Source organism: Pongo abelii, chromosome 10 (assembly GCF_028885655.2).
Source record: "Pongo abelii isolate AG06213 chromosome 10, NHGRI_mPonAbe1-v2.0_pri, whole genome shotgun sequence".
NCBI classification, from domain to species: domain Eukaryota; kingdom Metazoa; phylum Chordata; class Mammalia; order Primates; family Hominidae; genus Pongo; species Pongo abelii.
Window position 1 is genome coordinate 99,241,421 of NC_071995.2, and position 8,787 is coordinate 99,250,207.

Below are 8,787 nucleotides of genomic sequence, written 5' to 3' on the forward strand. Positions count from 1 at the left end.
TCCTACTGCTTGAGGCATAGCTGGATGTGGACTTACCCCAGATCCTCAGGATTCTCTCCCTATCTTTCCATTTGAGGAAGCTGAAACCACAACAGGCCTGTCTGGGGCAGCTGGAGCCAAGGATGCTGCAATAATGAGAGCAGAAGGAACACGCTGTCACTTTCCCCTTTTCCTCTCCTCCAGCGGCCCACTGGTGCCTTCCACTGGCTGACCCTGCAGTCTGGGACATGCAGCTGCGCAGCTCAGAGCACAGCAGTTCAGGGGAACGAAAGGAGTGGGTATGAGGGCAAATGAGCAACCACCAGCATAAATACCTTTCTCAAAGTCCCACAACAGTGAGTGGTGGAGCCTGGCCTTGAACCCATAGCTGGGGCTTTGAATCCTGCCCCTCCACGCAGCAAGGAGGCATAAAAGTGCATTTCAGTCTGAGGCATCTGAGTGAGCCAAGGCCAGCTGGGAAACTCTGGAAGGTGTATGGAAGTAGCAGAGAATTTCTTTGGGCTGCAGTGTTAAGGTGCTTACAGAAGAAGAGTGGCAAATAGGAGTACATGTTGCATAAAGCCTAGAGGACTGGGCTGGAGTTTGGTTTTCATTCAGGATGCAAAAGGAAAGTTACCAAAAGAAAAGGAAAAGTTAAGGTAAGTTATAGCTGTAACAATGTCAGAAACAGGAAAAAAAATACTTGGACTCACCTCAAATAAAATCAAGATACAAAATGAAATAATTCTAAAGAGCAAAAATTACAATACCATAAAGAGTTGATTTGTTTCCTAATTTTTGTATGGTTGCCATCCTGGATACTGATAACAGGAATTAGGAATGAACATCCTTTATTCCTTCAAGTGAAAACCTACTATTAGCTGGGGACTGTGCTGGAGTTTTAGAGGATGGCAACAAGAACCATTTGTTGGGCTTTTCTAATATTTCCCTTGTCTTTTGAAGTGCAGGTGGCGCCCCATGTCATGACCTTTTGTCTGAAAAGAAATCTGAGGCATACAGAAAGTATGTTGAAAGGTTGTTCACTTTGTACTGTATGTGTGGTTTTAAATCTCAAGGTTATATGCTCTGGCTGGCTTTGTCTGAAGTTAAATGGCCTGATTTGCAAATAATATTGATGGAATGTGCACAAAAAAAGAAGTGACCACAAAGACAGAAAATGTCTCTGGGTGAGGGCAGTAAACTGGGAGATTTTTGCATGTTTCTTGGGGTAAGACTGATTAGTTATTAAGCTCCTTGATGCTTCTATTTTTAAAATCACAAACTGATAATACTTGCCACTTAATCATAAGTATATCATTCACATCTTCTACAATACAGATGCTTTAACTAAATGCCTGATTTGGAATCATACAGTAGGCATATCAAAAAGGAACACTATGTATTATATAAACTGGACATCTGCAGATGGCTAACTTCATCATTTTGAATCAACAAGCAGCGAGTTCACATACATGTATCCCTAGGTAGTTGAAAAATTTAGTCCAACCTCCCCCATAACCTAAAACTTATCTAACCCATTTATTTATTTATTTATTCATTGAACATTTATTTAGCACCTGCTATCTTCCATAAATTCAACAAAGATTTATTAATTGCCTATATGTGTTCAGCTATGCCTAATGGTGAACAAAATAAAGATGGGTTGACCCCTCATGGAGCTTACACTCTAATGGAAGTGGCATCTACACCTGTGGTTTGGTGCAGATTGTGCTGTGAAAAACCTCATTCTTTATCAGGGAAGACAGACTTATAGTCAGCACAGCTGCAAACACAATGTGATGAGTGCATGAAAGTGTGCTTTGGGAATGAGCGGTGATCTCTCTGAGTGCCCAGGCAAGGCTTTTCCAAGAAGTGAATGCAATAGCTGGACCTTGAAAGAAGAGAAGGAGCTTCTGGACATTTGAAGAAATGCATTTTAAGTTGAAGGAATGACAGGATGCTGAGATATGGAAATGGGAAACAGCATTCACAGTTTGGAATGTGGTGCTTTGAGGGTGTGGGAACAGTGGTCAAAGCCAAGTCATCGGGAGCCTTGTGGGCCACGTGATGGAGTTTGGGTTTAGTGGGAGGCATATGGAGGTGGCTGATGAATGTGAAACAGAGGAATGACATGAATGGGTGTGCCCTTTAAGAAACCAGCTACCAGCACTGAGACTCCAGGAACTACGATCAATGTAACTTGGCCATTCTCTGGGTGGGGGTGGGTGGGGGTGTGTGTATGAAGGAGGAGTCTAGGAGGCTCTCACACTTCTGTCTGTTTGCAGCAGCCTCTATTTGACCTCCAGACTCCAGACTTTTCATACTAAACACATTATGCAGGCCACAACCAGGTCTATCTTCTTTGAACATATCTTTTGCCATGTAGCATCTTCACTCCAAAATTTTGAGTGGTTTTTTTTTTTTTTCCGAGATGGAGTCTCACTCTGTCATCCAGGCTGGAGTGCAATGGCACAATCTCGGCTCAGTGCAACCTCCCCATCCCTGGTTCAAGCGATTCTCCTGCCTCAGCCTCTTGAGTAGCTGGGACTACAGGCGCCCGACACCACACCCAGCTAATTTTTGTATTTTTAGTAGAGACAGGGTTTCACCATGTTGGCTAGGATGGTCTTGATCTCCTGTCCTCGTGATCCACCCTCCTCAGCCTCTCAAAGTGCTGGAATTACAGGTATGAGCCACTGCACTTGGCCAATTTTGAGTGTTTCTTACACCACAAATGTGAATTTTTGAACTTCCTTTGAAAGATCTTCATTGAGTTTTAAAATCCCCTACTCATCTGAACACTCCTCTTCTCACTGTTAAACAAGCATTCTATCCTCTTCCATCTCAGTGCCCTTGCTATCTTCTTGCTAGGTATCCTAAGTGCACCAACTTCCAAGACTAGTTTAAGCCTCATCGCCTTCATGCAGCCTTCTGACCACTTCACGCCTACCTGATCCACTGTATCCTCATCTACTGTAGTTTGGAGCTAAGTGCATAACACTAGACTATAATAAGCTTCTCCAGGCAAAGAATTTTTGTCTATTTTGTCCTCTACTATATTCACACACTAAGAATAGTGCTTGGAAGATAGTAGGTATTTGACAAACATTTGTTGAATGAATGAATGAATGACTATGAAGTCCTCTATAAAAATTTAACAAAAAAAAACACTATCAAGAATAAAACACTTAATGAATCTGATCATGCATTGAATCAACAAGCATGTACTGACTGAATGCTATGTGACAAGCATTGTGATAGCTTCCGGGTATTCAAAAAATAATTAGATTTGGAGTTCATCCTGGAAAAGTTCACAGTGAGAACAAAATCATTGTCTCACAGAATCAAATTCTGGTGAATGTTTACATTTTCACACACATTAAAAATCCGTAGGGAACAATATAACCAGTACATTTTTGTTAAAAAGAAAACAAGAATTTTATGTCCTTTAGATTTCAACATTTTAAAAGTCTGATAATACCAAAACTTGCTGAAGATGGGTAGCAACAGCAACCCTCAAACATGGCTAGTGGGAAGGAAAATTAGACGCTTTCTAATTTTGGAGTGCTTTCTCAGTTATTTAGTAAAGGTGAAGATGTGTGTACAAGACAATCCAGCAATTTCAGTCCTACATAGAGAAACTCTCAGATGTGTGCACATGGAGACATGTACAATCATGCTAATTACAGCACTGTTTAAAATGAACAGCTAGAAAACAACCGAAATGTCCCATCAATAGCAAAAGGGATAAGTAAATTATGATTGTATCCAAACAATGGAATCTTCTGGAATTGAAAATAAATAAACTTGAGCTATAATTATTCACATAACTCAATCTCATAAATATATTGAATGAAAAAAAACAAGTTGTAGAATGATAATTCAGCAAGATCCTATTTCTGCAAAGTGTAAACATAGAAAATAATATGATGTGTTATTTGTAGCTTGATATATATGTAATAAAAGTAAAAAATATGCCTGATAGGGTGACTAACCATCCCGGGTTGCCTAGGACTTTCCCTGTTTTAGCTCAGAAAGTCCTGTATCTCGGGAAACTCCTCAGTCCCAGACAAACCAGGACAGTTGGTCACCGTACCTGAAAAAGATAAACACTAAGCCTAGAATGGTGGTTACTTCTTGAGGAAGTGAAGGAAATGGGATTGGACAAGGTTATACTGGGTATAATTCAGCTGAATTTGTGGTGTTCTATTTCTTAAGCTGGCTTATGAGTATGTGAGTGAGACAATTCAATGCATTCCGATTGGGAACATAGATCCAATACAGTAAAAATAAATTAGAAAAAAAAAGGGTATCTCAAAGCAGTTATTTATCCATGAACTTAACAGGTTATGGAGAAAGGGCGATCATTTCATCTTTGACCATAACCTAAAAACTGCCAAGAGCAAGAGCCACCTCATCTGAGATATTTCTTTGAGTATTTCTCCCTCCACTCTCACCACCATCCCCTCCCAGTCCTTTCACCTGTACAATGATTGCAGAGCTTCTTCTGGAAATACACACACACACACACACACACACACACACACACACACACACACAGACACAGACACACACACACACACAGACACACACACAGCTACTAGGCACTCAGAGCCAACATTAATACAGTAGTTTCCTGAACTACTTGTAAATGTCCCTTGTCTCTCTTAGCCAAGTTCCCTGAGGGCAGGGTCTGCTTGACACTACCTTCACATTCTGCTGGCAGGAAGGGGAGTGCTTCAGAGCCAGGGCCCTGAAAATACTTTACGTCATGATTTTACCACTCACTAACTCTGCGACCTTGGGAAACTAACCACACCTCAATGTCCTCAACTATAACATGAGGATAGCACTCTTTATAAGGCAGATATGAGGACCAAGTAAGAAAATACTTCTAAAACATTGAGTGTGATGCTTGGGAAATATGCTGAGCTTAATATGGTTGATTGGTAAAATTTAAAAAAATTAAAAACAGTAATTCTAAGGTATAGGAACAAAATATATTGCATACATATTTCAATACCATGCAAATTATTTTAAACTGTGATATAGGATTAAAATAAATCTAGTGAGGAAAGACAGGAGGAATGAGCTTCACATTCTTACCCAACCATCTGTAGAAATATTAAAATTAGAACATTTTTATGACAGAGAATTGTCGTGTTCGTTGAACTGAATTGTGAAAAAAAATGGTCAGGTTCTGTTTAATGTAACGATTCCTATGAGACTAATTAAAGTCTGAAGCTCTGTCTCTTTTTTTGGAAGCCATGTCTGCTTAAAATGAGCTCTAATTGTCCCTATTTACACACTGACTGCAGAGTGCCCATCCTGCAGCAGACAACTCTGTAATTAGCTCCATTCAAGAACAAAGCAGTGACCATCTTTCAGCTGCTTTCTGGCTTTTGAGCTTAGGAAGCAAAGAAGAGTTTTTTTGGCTCTCTTGCAAAATGGAATTTAAATCTGCCACAAGCAATCAGTTGCAAGAATGATAATTGCACAGTTTGTTACAATTGATTTATACAGGCCCCAGGAAAGAATGAAGATCTCCTGACTAAAATTGTCAAATGAATAATTAATGATATGTGAAATTTTCCTTCCTTGGGATTTTATTGGCTGCATCTAGAATAAACTGGTAATGCTGACCTATTACTCATGCAGTGTATAAACCAGCTGATATTTTGGGACTGTCTGTCAGTCACTCTCATAGATATCATCCTCTTGAATAGTCACCATGATCTGCTTCATATTCAACATTCTGCACTTTTCAGATGAAGAACTTTCAATGAAAAAAAATTAATTGAATTACAACTTGTAAAAGAACAAATGCAAAGGTTAAAATTGTGCTACTGAGTCCACAAAACTTTTAAGCATCACCATAATCTTTTACAAAGGAGCATGTGAACCAGATTAGTGCCCCTCCTCCCCCACAACACACACACATGCACAAGCACATTCAGCTCAGAGGAAATGGAATGATTCCACTTGGGTGTGTCATATACAACTATCTATTTTGCTTGTTTAACCCCATCTATAAATCTTTTTTATTATGTGAATTTAACCCATCTACATTTATTGTGATTACTGATGTATTTGAACTATCTGCCAATTACTCTGTTTCTATTTTGTCTTTTGCTTCTTTTTTCTTGCCTTCTGTTTTCTTCTTTCTCCTTTTTCTTTTCAACAGTTTGCAAACTTTCCATTTCTATCATTTCGAGGTTACATTAAAAATGTTAATACACATACAAAATGCAACTCTTAAATGAAACAAGGAACTTAGCATGCTTGTCTTCTCTTTCAACCCCACCCACCACCATCTTTTCATATTATTATTATCTAGAATGTCAGGTCCCTCTTGTCTTTAAATAAGAAAAAATAATTATTCCTATTTTTTGCAGCCCATAATTATTTCTATTTTTTAGTCAGTAATTGTATCTGTCCCCTTTTTCAAGGATTTATTTATCCTCCTTTAGTAATTCTGTGGGAGAAGATCTTTGGATAATAAACTAAGTAAGTCTTTGCATGAAGATGTCCATTTCATCCTCACTTTAAAAAAATTATGCTTACCTTTGTGAATAGGAAATCTCATCACATGATACAAAATTCAAGTAAGCTAAATGTTGTCTCAGTTGGATATAGAATTCTAGATTGAATATTGCTTTCCTGAGGCATCGATATCACTCTATTTGTTCTGGCATCCACTTTTACTGATTAGAAATTTTCCATCATTCTGATTGTCACTCACTGTAGTTTCTCTCTGGTGGCTTTTAAGGATTTTCTCATTCTTCTTAATGTTCTGGTTATTGTGCTTCTACAAGGTGCTTAGAATGGAAATTTTTTAAAAAGTTGTCCTGCATGGCACTTGATGTACCTTTTTACCCTGAAGACTCAGGTCAGATTATAACAATCTGTCTTTCATGTCTCTAAACTTCACTTTCATATTTTCTGCCACTTTATGTCTCCGGCTGTTTTGGGTGATGCCCTGACTTTCAATCATTAATGCTTTCTTTAACTGAATCCAGTCAACTGCATTCAGACTTTCCAGGATTTTTTGTATTGGTACTTTTTTATAACTCATTGTTCTCCATTATAACCACCATTGTTGGATATTCTCTCTTTTATCTCTTTCAAGATTTTAAACATAGTTCAAAGTCCTTTGGGGATTGCTGTATTTCTATTTCTTTGGCTATAAAATGTCCTATTTGTTGGGTTTGTTGGATCCCTTTCACGGATTTGGATTAACTCATGAATTGGTAAGCTTGTGGCCTCAGTCCTCTTTTATTACTCGGAGGACTCTTTTTAAAATCATGACTATAGATTTTTAAATGCAAAAAGTATATAAGCTATTATTTTGATGTATCTGGGTTGGAAAAAAAGTTCCATGTCCTCTTACTTCTTCACTGTGACTGGAAATTAGCTTATTTGATTAAAAAAAGTAAAAGTCTGAAAGAAAAAAATAAAGCAGAAAAAATATATCAAATATGTTTGGATAAAAAATAGGACACAATGAAAAAAATTCACATATAGATTATAGCTCTAGGACATTTTTATCTAAACTTGAGTTTCTTTGGTTGGATGAGACGTATTTAAATGCATTGTTTCTCTGAAGATAATTAATTGTGAATTATGAAATCACTCACTTGTTTTTTTTAAATTCAACAAACATTTATTCAATGCCTCTCCATGGAACTGTACTAAGTATAGTTATACAAAGACCAGCAGGCCCTAGTTTTTTCATCTGTAAAATGGAAGTATTAGGATATTCCATGCAAGGTGGTTGTAAAGAGCAGAAATGAAGACTATAAATTGCCTAGCAGACTTCCTGGCACATTGTAGGCATCTAATAAATGCAATAGTTATTCTCTTTGTCATCATGGAGATTGTGTGAGTTTTGAACACAAACAGGTAAACAGATATTCAAACACACAAACACTTTTAAGACACACACAAACACTTTTAAGACACAAAGAAGGGACTGATCAACCGTGCTTGTGATGGCTGGGAAGTCTTTGTATAGTAGAAGACGCTTGAACTGGGTCCTGAAGATTGAGTAGGAGTTTGCTAAATGGAAAGTTTAGGGAAAGTGGAAAACCACATTCAAAGACATGGACACTTGACACTTGTATTGTATTCCGGGAGTTGAAATTGTATTGTATTCCGGGAATTGAAAATACTCAGGATGTGTGGAAGATGTGGGGTGAGCAGAAGCAGGGAAAATGTGTTTGAAGAGGGTAGGCAGAGTCCAAGAAAAGAGAGAGGGGCATTTCAGTTAGATGCTGCAACAGTTTGGAGGAGAGATGATGAGGGATGCAAGTCAACAAAGATTGTAGGATTGAAGAGTTGGGAGAAGACTTCAAAACAGTTGGGAGATAAAATATACAGTACTTGACAATGATAGAATGTGGAAGTTCGAATGCCAATAAAACCACAGCTGTCGGACTTGGGCAAGTTACTTAACCTCTCTGGGCATTTGCTTCCTCAACTGTAAACTGGAAATAAAAATGGGACCTACTTCATGGGGTTGTATTAATGATTAAGAAAAACAAGATCTGTATAGCATTTTTACAATCACCTAACTCATAGAAAGTTTCAATAAATAACTATGTGGGATGTGGAGGGTGCTGGAGGAGCCAGTGATGAAGCCCAGATTTCTAGCTTAGCAACTGAGAGGTGGCTGCTGCTGCTACTCATGGAGACAGGGACCTCACAGGAGGAACAGGTTTGCCTCCGAGCTCCTCCCTATCAATTAGGAAGAATCAAGCTATTGTTAAGGGTCGGCTGAAACAAGCCTCCAAGGAGTTAGGCATCTCC